The sequence below is a fragment of the Athene cunicularia genome (assembly GCF_003259725.1).
Source record: "Athene cunicularia isolate RWA chromosome 6 unlocalized genomic scaffold, athCun1 chr6_part2, whole genome shotgun sequence".
NCBI lineage: Eukaryota > Metazoa > Chordata > Aves > Strigiformes > Strigidae > Athene > Athene cunicularia.
The window spans coordinates 4,757,477-4,768,871 of NW_020799106.1; the positions used below are offsets into that span (position 1 = coordinate 4,757,477).

An 11,395-nucleotide genomic window follows, 5' to 3' on the forward strand; every position below is an offset into this window, starting at 1 on the left:
GAGAATAGACTGTTCAGACAAGGCCACAGGTATCCAAACAGTCATATGTAAACTACTGAAACACTTTTTCAGGGAAGGTGCTTCACATTTTGGTGGGTTTGCCATGCTGCTTTACGTTTAAGACTTCATACAGCACATCACTGGATTCATAATGAAACCAGAAGCAGCTGTTGGAATTCTGGGAAAGGAGAACAAGAAACTCATAAAACTCTAATTACGCCTTCCATAACTCATCTTACTCAAGTCAGCATGAAGTGCTTCAGTACTGCACAGCTGAGAAGTCATTAATGCACAGAAGCAGCAGTGGAGATTTTAACAGTGGGTGGCATTTGAAATTAGCTGCCAAGTGGATTTGACAGGTGTAAAGCCCAGCTGCTCCTCCCCACCATCACAAGAAAAACACCAAGCAGTTGCTTGTGGATGGAAGTCTTCTGGCACAGCTTTCCTCATTCTGGACAGGCACTATTTGGATGGAGGACAAGTACGACACTGACATCCTTCCCTTACTGCATGGCCTCTCAAAAGACAGAGGTCAGGAGATTTCTTTCATATATTAAAAAAAAAAATTAAAAAGTAGTATATTTGTGTGGATCTCTATATACATATAAATACACACACATAAATACATACCCACACATATATACACATATATAAAATGTATATATTTATATTTTAAGTCATAATTTATATAAAGAGCAACAAATGGACCATGAGTGACCACACTGATGGAGATACACAAAAAGCACTGCAGGAAGTGTCATTTTCCAAATCCCAAGCTCTGAAAAGTGGAACTTCCAAAATACCATGATGAAATAACCAACTGCAGCCACATGCCTATATTCTGCTCACCACTGTATCTCCAAAGTTGAGCTGATCCTTCTAGTTCATTGAAGAAGTCCAGACAATCTAGAGACCTACCAAGCAATTTGTTTTCTTCAGCACAGATGGAAAACTCTTATAAATGCTATGAAAAAGAAATAAAGACTTAGGACTTGCCAGTCAATTTCAGAGGACCCAGCGTAGCTCTTCGCTTTTACACCTGATGAAGCTGTGGAGTAGGTCAACACTGAAGCTGAAAGCGTGAATGCAGTTCAGATACGCCTACACTAACTTTGATCTACTTGGCAAGGGTATCAAAGGAGTATAAGCATATACTGAACCAATACAGGCTTCAGCACCAGTTATAAAGTCAATATGCAAGCAGTTAGCCTGCACTGTGCTCCCTGCAACTGCGGCTGCTCTGCTCTGCTTCAACCACCTAGCTTGAATACAGAACCTGGAGAAGCTTTATGTCTATCCTTTACAGAAACACATCCAAGTCATTACCAGCATTTCATTGCTGTCTGTCTTGTGAACAGGTGCCAGTGACAGAGGCAGGCTCAGCTGGGAGTACTGCTCAGTGGTGCAGCTGAAGAACGCTAAACAATATCTAGCATTTCATTTGCGTAATCCTTGGAGAACAAGAAAATCTTTACCAGCAGGAAAGAACCTGAAGTACAGAGACCTCCAGGATGTTGTGACATACTAAAGCAGCTTTCTCTAGAGCAGCCACCAAAATGGCAACTCCCAGGCCCATATGATCAAAATTACTTGTGCTTACTGTTATTTTAAGGCTAAAGTCCAGAAAATACTCTGTTTTCTCTGGAATTCTAGCACTCCTGTAAATGAATTTGAAATTAAAAACAATTCTTAGCATAATACTTAGCTATAAGAAACATTTTATGTATTTTACATACGGAAACATGCTTTTACAAAACTAAATCCTTTCAAATAAAAAAAAGGAAGGTCTCCAGTGCTTAGAAATGCAAGTTTAACAAAAAGAAATTAAAGCACAAAAATTAAGTACAAGCTTGCCATTAGCCAACACCTTGAGACAAGAGAACTCTAGAACAAACAATGCAGTGAAGCGCACAGAAAGCACCAGAGCCACATACAAGCCAGCACTGCAGGGAGGCTTCCCACTCCACCACGCATTGTCAGAGTGGGAATCCATAAGGCAACACCACTATTGCACAACGGAGCATTTGGGGAGGCAGATTTGAGTTTATTGTTGTTCATTTGGGGCATGTCCTGGGAAGGTAATGGCCTCTGCTTGGAACGCTGTGTGGAGAGCAGTGGCTCCCAGTAAGCAGTAGTTTAAAAAAAGCAAGTGCCAAAGTACACAGGCGGGATGTGGTACTGCTTGAGACATTTATGTTCTGTGGGAATATTACAGTAACATACTCTCCAGCAAAGTAATCTTTGAACCATCTCCAAGTGCTGTTTCTGCATGTTACTGTCTTTCACAATGCCGCAAAAATCAGGTCATTTATGCTCTGCTGAGTCAGTTACTTAAATTTTCTCTTCCTCAAGCTCCAAAGTATCTTAAATCTTTTCCAAGAAGCTGACAGTTTCCAAGCAGTTTCTCCTCTGTTGTATATATCTCATCTTTACCCCAGATTAGGAAGGTACACAAGTACTAGAATTCTGATGCAGGGAATAGAGAAGATAAAAAAAAAAAAAAATCCACTCTAAGTTTTTCATTGTTTTCCCTGGAAGCTATAGCACTTCCTCCCCTCAAATTTGAAATATCCTCAGTTTTCACTTATTTTTTGGGCTCAGGAGACTAGTCTTCTCTCTGCCTTGCTTTCCATATACACAGTAATCCTTTGTGAACTTATTTCTTCTTACTGCTAGAGTATTTTGAGTGTCTGCTGAGGATTTAATCACAGTATCTGGCAGTGTATACCTCTATTTTTCATTGTGCAGAGGGAGGAGAACAGGCTGCAGTGAAGTAACTGAATATGCAGGGGGAACATTAGCAGTATCTACAGAAACTCCTGACTTTGAAGGGGATCAATCTGATCCATGGGACCAACATATAAAAGAGAAACTTACTCAGAAATGCTAAAATTAGACCATCAAGACAAGAAAGAAAACAAATCCTTGAGAGAGTGAAAAAGTGGTAGTGCGTCACAGTGTAAACAGCAATGAACAAGGGACCTGTTCTACTTCCCATCATCATGCCAAAAATAAAGAATTTGATTTGTCTCAAGAATCTCTGGAAGCTCTATAGAAGCCTGTTGTTCAATCTGTACACTTTCTTCTCTAATCGTGACAGAAATGCCAATAAACTGGCACTTTATAAGTATTTGCTTTATAATCCAACACAATCAAGCCAGCTGAAGCAGAATGCGGTCAAGCAAAAGGACTCAGCAACTGACAGCTGGGACAGAGGGGCCGGGAGGGAGGGGGGAAAGGCTACATAAGGTCAGAGGACAAGTCTATCCTCCACGTGTCCATGAACACTTCTACTCTACCACCAAGTACCCTGACATGCACTCAGCACATGAACATATGGGCTCGCTCCCATCGAACCAGAACAGACGCATCCAGTACCACCCAGAACAAACCTCAGCTCATTCTTCTGCAAGACGACCTCCTCCTTAGCATGACGCTCAGACTGAAAGCCCACAGCCCCACAGGTGCCACTGGCACTGTCCACCCTAAATCAGCTCCAGATTCTCACAGTGGAAAAGAGTTCGTCGTTGCCAACGAAGACCCACTCTTTGTCCCTGGTTTTGTTATAAGCCTGGCTAAATCTCTATATTCTTGCAGAGCCCTGGACAGAGTCCCAGGAAAGATTGTTCTCAAGCCACTGGTTTAGCAATGACTTCACTTGTTCCAAGAGAGACACACACACACTCTTTTTTTTACTGGGGGAGTGTGGGAGAGGATAGAGATTGAGTTGCTTCCTACAGCTAACCCACCTTAGAAATCAAGCATATTCAGGATCTCCTCATGAAACACATTTTAGTTTTTGTCTATGTATACACTCGTCAGAAACGTACCACTGCAGGAGAACCAGTTCTTGCTGTGTGCCAGCACCAAACCAAGAGTGGTAGAGTTACTGCAGACCTTTGTATTAGTTGAGACCATAGGGCAAATCTGTTGGTTTGACAAGGTGAGTATTGTAAAGCTAGTGAAGCACTATCTCCATATTCAAACAGAGAATTAGTATGGATTCTTCTGATTTACAATATATTCATTTATACTGAATTCACAAGCAGCACTGCTTTATTCATAGGTATAACAATAAGCAACACATACTTTACAAAACAAACCACACTCAGTAGAACACATGAAACCCCTGAGCCATCACCTGTGCCTGTATGGAACTCGCCCCGGCACCAGCTCGGCCCAGCCAGCCCAATGTACCATTACCTAGTCCTGGTTTTCATCACATTAGACTTGAGTCAAAGTGTTTTCTCCTTTGACATCTACCCTGAACAAGAGTGACAGTTTCTTCCAAAAGGAAAAGGCCAAATTCAGGTCATACTTTTCCTTTCCCTGTCCTACAATTGTCCCTTTCTTGTTGCAAGTGCCGAAGTTTCTCATGTGTGCTCCCATTCAACGCATTCACTTTTCCTTATCTCCAATTCGAACCCTTTTCTTTCCAACTTCTTTCCTGAAAGTATAATCTTACCATATCTATCCATCTTAAACTCCTTTAATCTTAATTGCCTTTTCAATTACCATTCCTCTCATTTTCTTTCCAAGATGATGGTACATGCCCCTTAATATGTCTGTCTTGAATTTCTTTCTTTCATTTCTGTCTGTAGGCCTTCAATGATAAATTTTCATTTCAACGCATCACTGAAGTTTCAAAAATCCTCTTCCCAAACAAAATTATTAACAAGAGGCACTCAGACCATATCTTCCTATGCCTTAAAACATATTAAGTTGATACTGTTAAAAAAAGTGAACTGCTATCTAAGTTTCTACAATAGTGTCCGCTCCTAGTTAGTCTCTAGTGGTTTCTTCCACATTATTCTATTATTCTCTAAAATATCTCTAGCAGCTTCTGCCCTTAGTCCTCTCTTTTTCTCCCTCTACCCTTTATTTCTAGGTATTTTAACATGCAAATAGAGACATAGTAATTAAATTTGAACTGACAGCTCACAGAAGCATTTTAATGTGTGTTCTGTCCACATTAAAACCTTGGCTCCAATTTGTCACCCTGCACACACACTTACTTCCATCTCCCTTCTTGGATTCTATGGGGATATGATCATACTCCTAAGACTGAGCCATATCATAGGCATGATTTTATCATTGATCTCTAACATCCTAGTACCCAAACTACTTCTACATCAGGGACATAAATTCACTCCCCCTAAAATGCAACTACTCTTATCCACCCACAGATCAAAAATTTTTGTCCACCATTCAGTTACTTCAAAATTGTTTCCCAAGGAATTAAAAAAAAAAAAAAAAAAAAAAAAACCCACACCAAAAAAACCCAAACTATTTTGGCTCATTTTTGAAGTACTGGTAGTTCTACTAGCCCACCACTTTGAGCCCATCACTTACCTCTTTGTACCTTTGTCTCACACACCCCCCTTGTTTAACCAACTAAGCCGATGCTTTCAATTTCAACACCTTATCTGGGCTACTTTTCTTATTCCCTCAGTGTGGAAAATCACACCACTCACCTCCACTACCTACACTTCTTAATTTTTCAAAATCCATACTTTTATTTTTTCCTATGCTATCCCTCTGGCCAAGAAGTTTTCTTCTGCACTGACATCTGTAAAGCATCTCCATTACTTGAGGTAAACAAGCAGACTGTTTACCCAACATTCTCTTCGCTAATATCTAGGCTCATTGATGCTGACATCACTTATCACCACTGCCATTTCTTTATGCTTCTTGATAGTCTTTTCTTCTATGCTTGTAAACACCCCACACGCAGGGTGATTTCCAGCTACACCAAACAGTTAGGCTGTCAAGCTCTCTACTCTTTCCAGAAAAATTATTTCACAAGAAGGAAAAGCATTCGATTACAGCACGAACAAGCTGAGGCCCTACACTTCCTCCCTCTGGCACAGACTTGCGCAGCAGCCCAGAAACAGGTATCTGGTCAACGTCATCAGAGTGACCCTGATACAATAAAGCATGCTGCTGCCAACAGGCCTCCAGGCTCATTTACAGTCAACTTTTCACCTTTAGCATGAATGAGGCAGGAACTCTACTCAAAGAAAAAATAATCTCATCGTGAGAGAAACCGAATTCAGGGGATAATCTAACCCTCCTCTGTTACTGAGTTTTGAAACAAGGAGAGCGAGGTGGTATTTCTCATTTCCTCACTTTCACAGTACCTGACATAAGAACCTAAGATCTTCAAGCACAGCTACATGAGATCAGTGGGTGCTATGCTTTCAGTAACAGCTACACCTCAGGCATGCAGACATTTAACAATAGCAAACGTTTGTGACCAACTTGCATTCTAGCAATTTCATCTATGAAGTGGAGATGACATTGTAGCACACAATGGAGTAATGAAAGAAATGAGTAACCGTGAAGCACACAAACACTAGGACAGACTAGGACTGCCCAGAGAAAGACCCACAGGAAATTACAGACCTTGTCTTCTGATGAGGTTTGAACACCATACAGTAAATACAGAGTGTGTCCATCAAAGAAGAACAGAACAGAAGGTGATAACCATCTAAAACAAGCACTTCACTAAAGGCAAAGATCCTGTAGAACTACTACATAAAATCTACTTAAACAATGCTTTGTTGCCTATCTATTAGCATCCAAAGCAAAACTGTACCTGGAACTTTTATTTTGATATTTAAAAGGAGGACAAGATAGTCAAGGAAGTGAAAGATCTTTTCAATATAGTTTGCATGCATGGGAAAGATTCAGACTTTTCCTTTAATAACTAGAGCAAGACTCAACTTTTCCAAAAAGCATGCATTATCACATCCACACTCAGGATTTCACGTAAAAGTGCAGATACTCCTATTGCTGTTTGGCAAATTAAATTTTTTTACCACCTTTTCCACTGCTTTCCCATTTTTAGTAAGTCTTGTTTTGACAAATAAAAACACCCAAACCTTCATAAAGGTCATCCACTACATTACACCAGAGTGTTCAGGTAGACTGGAAACAAAATCTAAAATTATTAAGGCAATTTGAGAACCCTCCTTGTTCCCCAAGGCCTGGCATGCTTAGTGCAGCTATTGATACAGAGCAGAACTTTGAGAGGTCTCTATGGAAGGAATTTGCTCTAACTGGAGTTAATATCCTGTATCCACACTTTCCATCAAGTATGGGTTTTCTGGAATGGATGACTAGAGGGTTTGACTCAGAAAACAATTGCTAGAACATCTGTAGGCTGGCCAAGTACAAATGCTGAGAACTTGTCATCTTTAACATCTGGAAACCGTGACCCAAGAAGCTATATGAGCCCCACTTTGAACTATATTATTTCAATTTTTTAACTGTAAAAGCAGGAGGCAGCTCTTTTGCAAGCCTTCCTTCTCATGCCTATCAGCTACTTCAAGAACATAAACATTAAAACAGGAATTTAAAAAATTGGTAAGATAGAAGAAAAAAAAATGTTTCTGCCTTCTGCTGGACCAGCACAAGTTTGAAAAAGTCTCTACTGAGAGAAAGGTGCAACTCAAACATTTTCACACATTAGCAAACAAAGACCTACTTTTAACTTGCGGACAAGATCAGCAGTCAGACTAGAATACTTTCTAAAAATACACTCCTCCTAAACCCAAAAAGGATCTCTACCCTAGAAAGTGAGATTAAAAGCATGCAAAATAGAAGAGTACTTCGATACTAAGTTCCAAATTGCTAACAGATTTTTGAAAAATCTTATCTCAGTCAAGAAGAGATAGGTGGCTTCAAAGAGCAAATGACATGACTCCTCAAAACTAAAGCTTCTGCTCAAGGATATACTAACACAAAACAGAGAATCTGCCTGCACAGGCAAATATATGAAACAGTCTGAATGTCCAGAAAGTTAGCCTATTTTCCCCAAGCACACTAGCACAAACATGTGAGGTTTGTTTGACAAGGTGAGTCAAGTAGAAATATTAACTGAAGAGGAAGTAAGTGCATCCTAAAACAACTGTGTCTCTTCCACCACTAAGCTTTCTTGAACAGCCTGCTTCATAACCTTCAGCATGCCTGTTCCAACCACAGCTCCAGAAAAATAATCATGCAACGGCATTTCAGAAAGTCCATCAAGTGCTCAGAGATGAGAATGCAAAGGGAATATTTAAATGAAACACAGATACAGCTAAAGTCTGGAGAAAAAAACACACCCATTATCTAAATTCATTATGACTACAAATTCCTAAGTTATAGATACTAAGCTTAATACCAAATATATCTAATAACTCCCTTCACCCTTTTGACAGACCTTTTGGAATTCCCTTTCACCTGCCAGTCTGTGAGAAGTCTGCCCCAACTCTCTAGAAAGCAAACATATCCAACATAGTCCGTTCCTGAAATCTCCTATCTATTTGGCTCTCCTGAAGACTGACAGCACTACTAGTTTCTTTGGAGAAAAAAGGAATACATGTTTATTGCTTAATAGGTTATCTCATCAGATCTTTAGCATTCATCAGGTCTAAATCTAAAGGCATGTCAAAACCAGACACAACCTCCTTAGCAGTTCTCTCAGCAGCTCTAATATTTGGGCATCAGTTCAGAAAGAAGAAGAGTCACAATTATCATCTCAAACCAGGCAGGCAATTATCACTTACTTTATTGATCTTTGCTCACTTTTCTCATCTTGCTGAACTCTGACCTGAATTCTAGATACCTTCTTTGTGGGGGCTGAGTGTATCACAGGCTTAAGGGTTTATTTTTCACCTTAGTTTCAATCCTCCACAGAGCAGTAAGATGCGTTGCTGATAAGGTTGTATTTGTAAAGTGCTGACTATGTAAAGTGTTCTAAATTAGATTTATTATGTCACTCAGAGACCAGTTTTACAGTGCTCTAAGTTGATTCAAAAAGGAAGATGAGTGACTACTATCACTCCCACCCTTTCAACACAAACACACTTTATTAGTATTTTCTTATCCTTTTTTTACCCTCCTCCCCCTCCCTGCTCACCACAATCCACCACCAGTTAAGTAACCTAGACAGTTTCCTAAGAAGGACAGAAAAGAGATTAAAATAGCTCAGAGAATACAATTGCTCAAGTATCTTACCAATGCAGGCCATTGAATTTGCTTGATCTTTGATCCCTGAGTCTGGCTTGGGTCCTTTCTTTTCGCCCAGACCAGCTGGTACTCCACCAAGAAGGTTGCAAAATCTTCATAAACTTTAACCCATTCTCGCTTTTCCCATTCAAGGTCATCAAATTCCACATACACCTGGGGAAATTTAAGAACAGGAAAGGACATACATTATAACATACACACAGTATGTGTGCATCTGCAGGTACTTAGGAAAACGTGTTTTAAAATTTAATGCAAAAGCTTAATATTACCCATTTTACTATTATGGTATTGGAATTATATAATCAGTTCCTGCACCACAGAAGAATTTTTTTCTTGGCACTGTATTTGTACTGAAGAAAGGAGGAATATATGTGCTAAAACATTACAGTTAACATTGGGTATCTCATCTCACGAATCAAAAGTGCAACTCTAAGTATTTACTAGTATCATTCAAGTAATACATATAGACATTTACGTATCAGTAAATAAGTTATAAGAATATTTCTCACAGTTCAAATACTCGTCATATAGTACAAATCAACCACAGAAACACTGTTACAAGAAAAAAAGACGTTTGGAACAGAATCAGAAAGAACATCCTGAGCCTGCAGACCCTGCTACTACAAGCAAGCCCAACACACAGCATCCAACAGAAGCAGCTCGGTTACTTGCCATTTCTGTCCTGGAATCCTGCTCCTTTGGAGGGAAAATAAAGAAACCCACACTTTCTGTTTCCAGCTAAAATAATCTGGAGCCATTTTGCAATTATATGATCTTGGGTCACCCCTGTCCTGTAGGTTATACAGTTCTTCCCACCACATTCTTGAACAATCACCATACCCTCCCCTCAGCTGCATTCACCAAGCTAAATATGCCAAACCTTTTGTCTTCTATTGTAAAGTGAAGAGGGAACTCTGAGCCAAAAAACTATCCAAAAGCTATCTGCATTAGCAAACACAAACTCTGCTATAACCATTACATTTCAAAATTACAGAATTAAAAAAAAAAAAAACCACAACCACACCACAAAACCAACAACTCAATCGTTTTCTTTCCCAAATTATGAGAAAAAAAATGTAAGAAAAAACAGCTCGTGTTATAAAAAATATTCACCGCTTGTCACAAAAACTGGAGAAGATGCTTTGCTACCCTCCTGAATTTCAGTTCTCAGCCACACCCAAGAACTTCTGAAACTGGAGTTTCTTCCTCTATCTGCTTCTAAGGACTTAAATCACTGTCACTAAAATATTCTTGTCTTTTTAACTTTGGTTAATTTTAGGCCTCCAACATACTTCCTCGTCTAGACTTTCTGTCTCACACTTTCCAAACGTGTACTACATAGTGCTCCTCCTCATCTTGTCCTTCTCCCTTCTGTGTACACAACTTAAATTTGCATCAAATCTCTTCTCACTCCCGTATCAAAATTCATCATCCCAGTTCCCCACCCCCATAGATACTCTTTTTAACCCGTACTACTCCCATTCTGTTCCTACGCACTCCCTTCCTTTTCCCTTCCCTCTTCAAAACATCATATTAAGCAGGTAACTTACTGCAGTTATTTTCTTCTATGACAGCTCATTATTGCATCTTCTCTTAAAACCTGTCCATACAAAATGGAAGAAAGTAGTTTCTTCCCCTGTCAAGCTACACTCAGTCTATCCATTTATTTCCCTCTTTGCCCTCCTCATAACCTCCACGAACTGCTCACTACTCCGAGTAACTGCAGCCACTGCTCCCCCGACTCCTTTCCATCCACCCCCTTACCAAATACTGACACCCGACCGTCCCTGTCATCGTGCACGCTCCTTGTCACCAATATCATCTTCACAGTCAACTGATCTTTCCACCTTTTATCTCAGATCTCATCTTACTCCTCATTTTCTTTCTTGCCAGGTCTTAATTGCTGGGTCAAAGTAGAGTGGGTGCAGGACAGTTATCTGCATTAAATACTTTCTCTTATTTATTTCCCGAAGGCAGAGCTTTCCCTGTGGATCCACCACCTCAACATATGGAATTTCTGCCACTCGCCTGTTTTCCCTTTACCCACTGAACTCACTGAAACTACCAGTAAACTACTACTAGTCTTTGTGGTGGCATTAGAATCTGCCCTATAGGAACAGTTTGTATATTAAATTATCCTCTCACCTCAATTGTTCGTTATTACAGCTATCACCGCGGCAAAAACTCAAAACTAAAATTTGTAAATTGACACCCTTCACTAAAAAGCCCTTTTTAATAATTTATATAAATTATTTTTTAAATCCATAATAAAGTTACATAATAATAATGTCACAATCAAAACAGAGTTAACAGTAAACAGCAATACTTGAAAGCACTGGCAGGAAAGCACGCCCTGTCTCAGCAGCAGTATCGTGTACTT

The 11,395-nt window shown here is 39.7% G+C and overlaps 1 protein-coding gene across 1 annotated transcript in view; it reads right to left on the minus strand.

Moving 5' to 3' along the window:
- The window catches only part of JMJD1C (jumonji domain containing 1C), a 110,529-nt gene extending 101,366 nt beyond the window's left edge, over positions 1-9,163 (minus strand). The window contains exon 1 of the mRNA XM_026851745.1: positions 9,004-9,163. The gene's annotated coding sequence lies outside the window, so the exon portion shown is untranslated. The remainder of the gene's footprint in view (positions 1-9,003) is intronic.
- Positions 9,164-11,395: the final 2,232 nt, after the last annotated feature.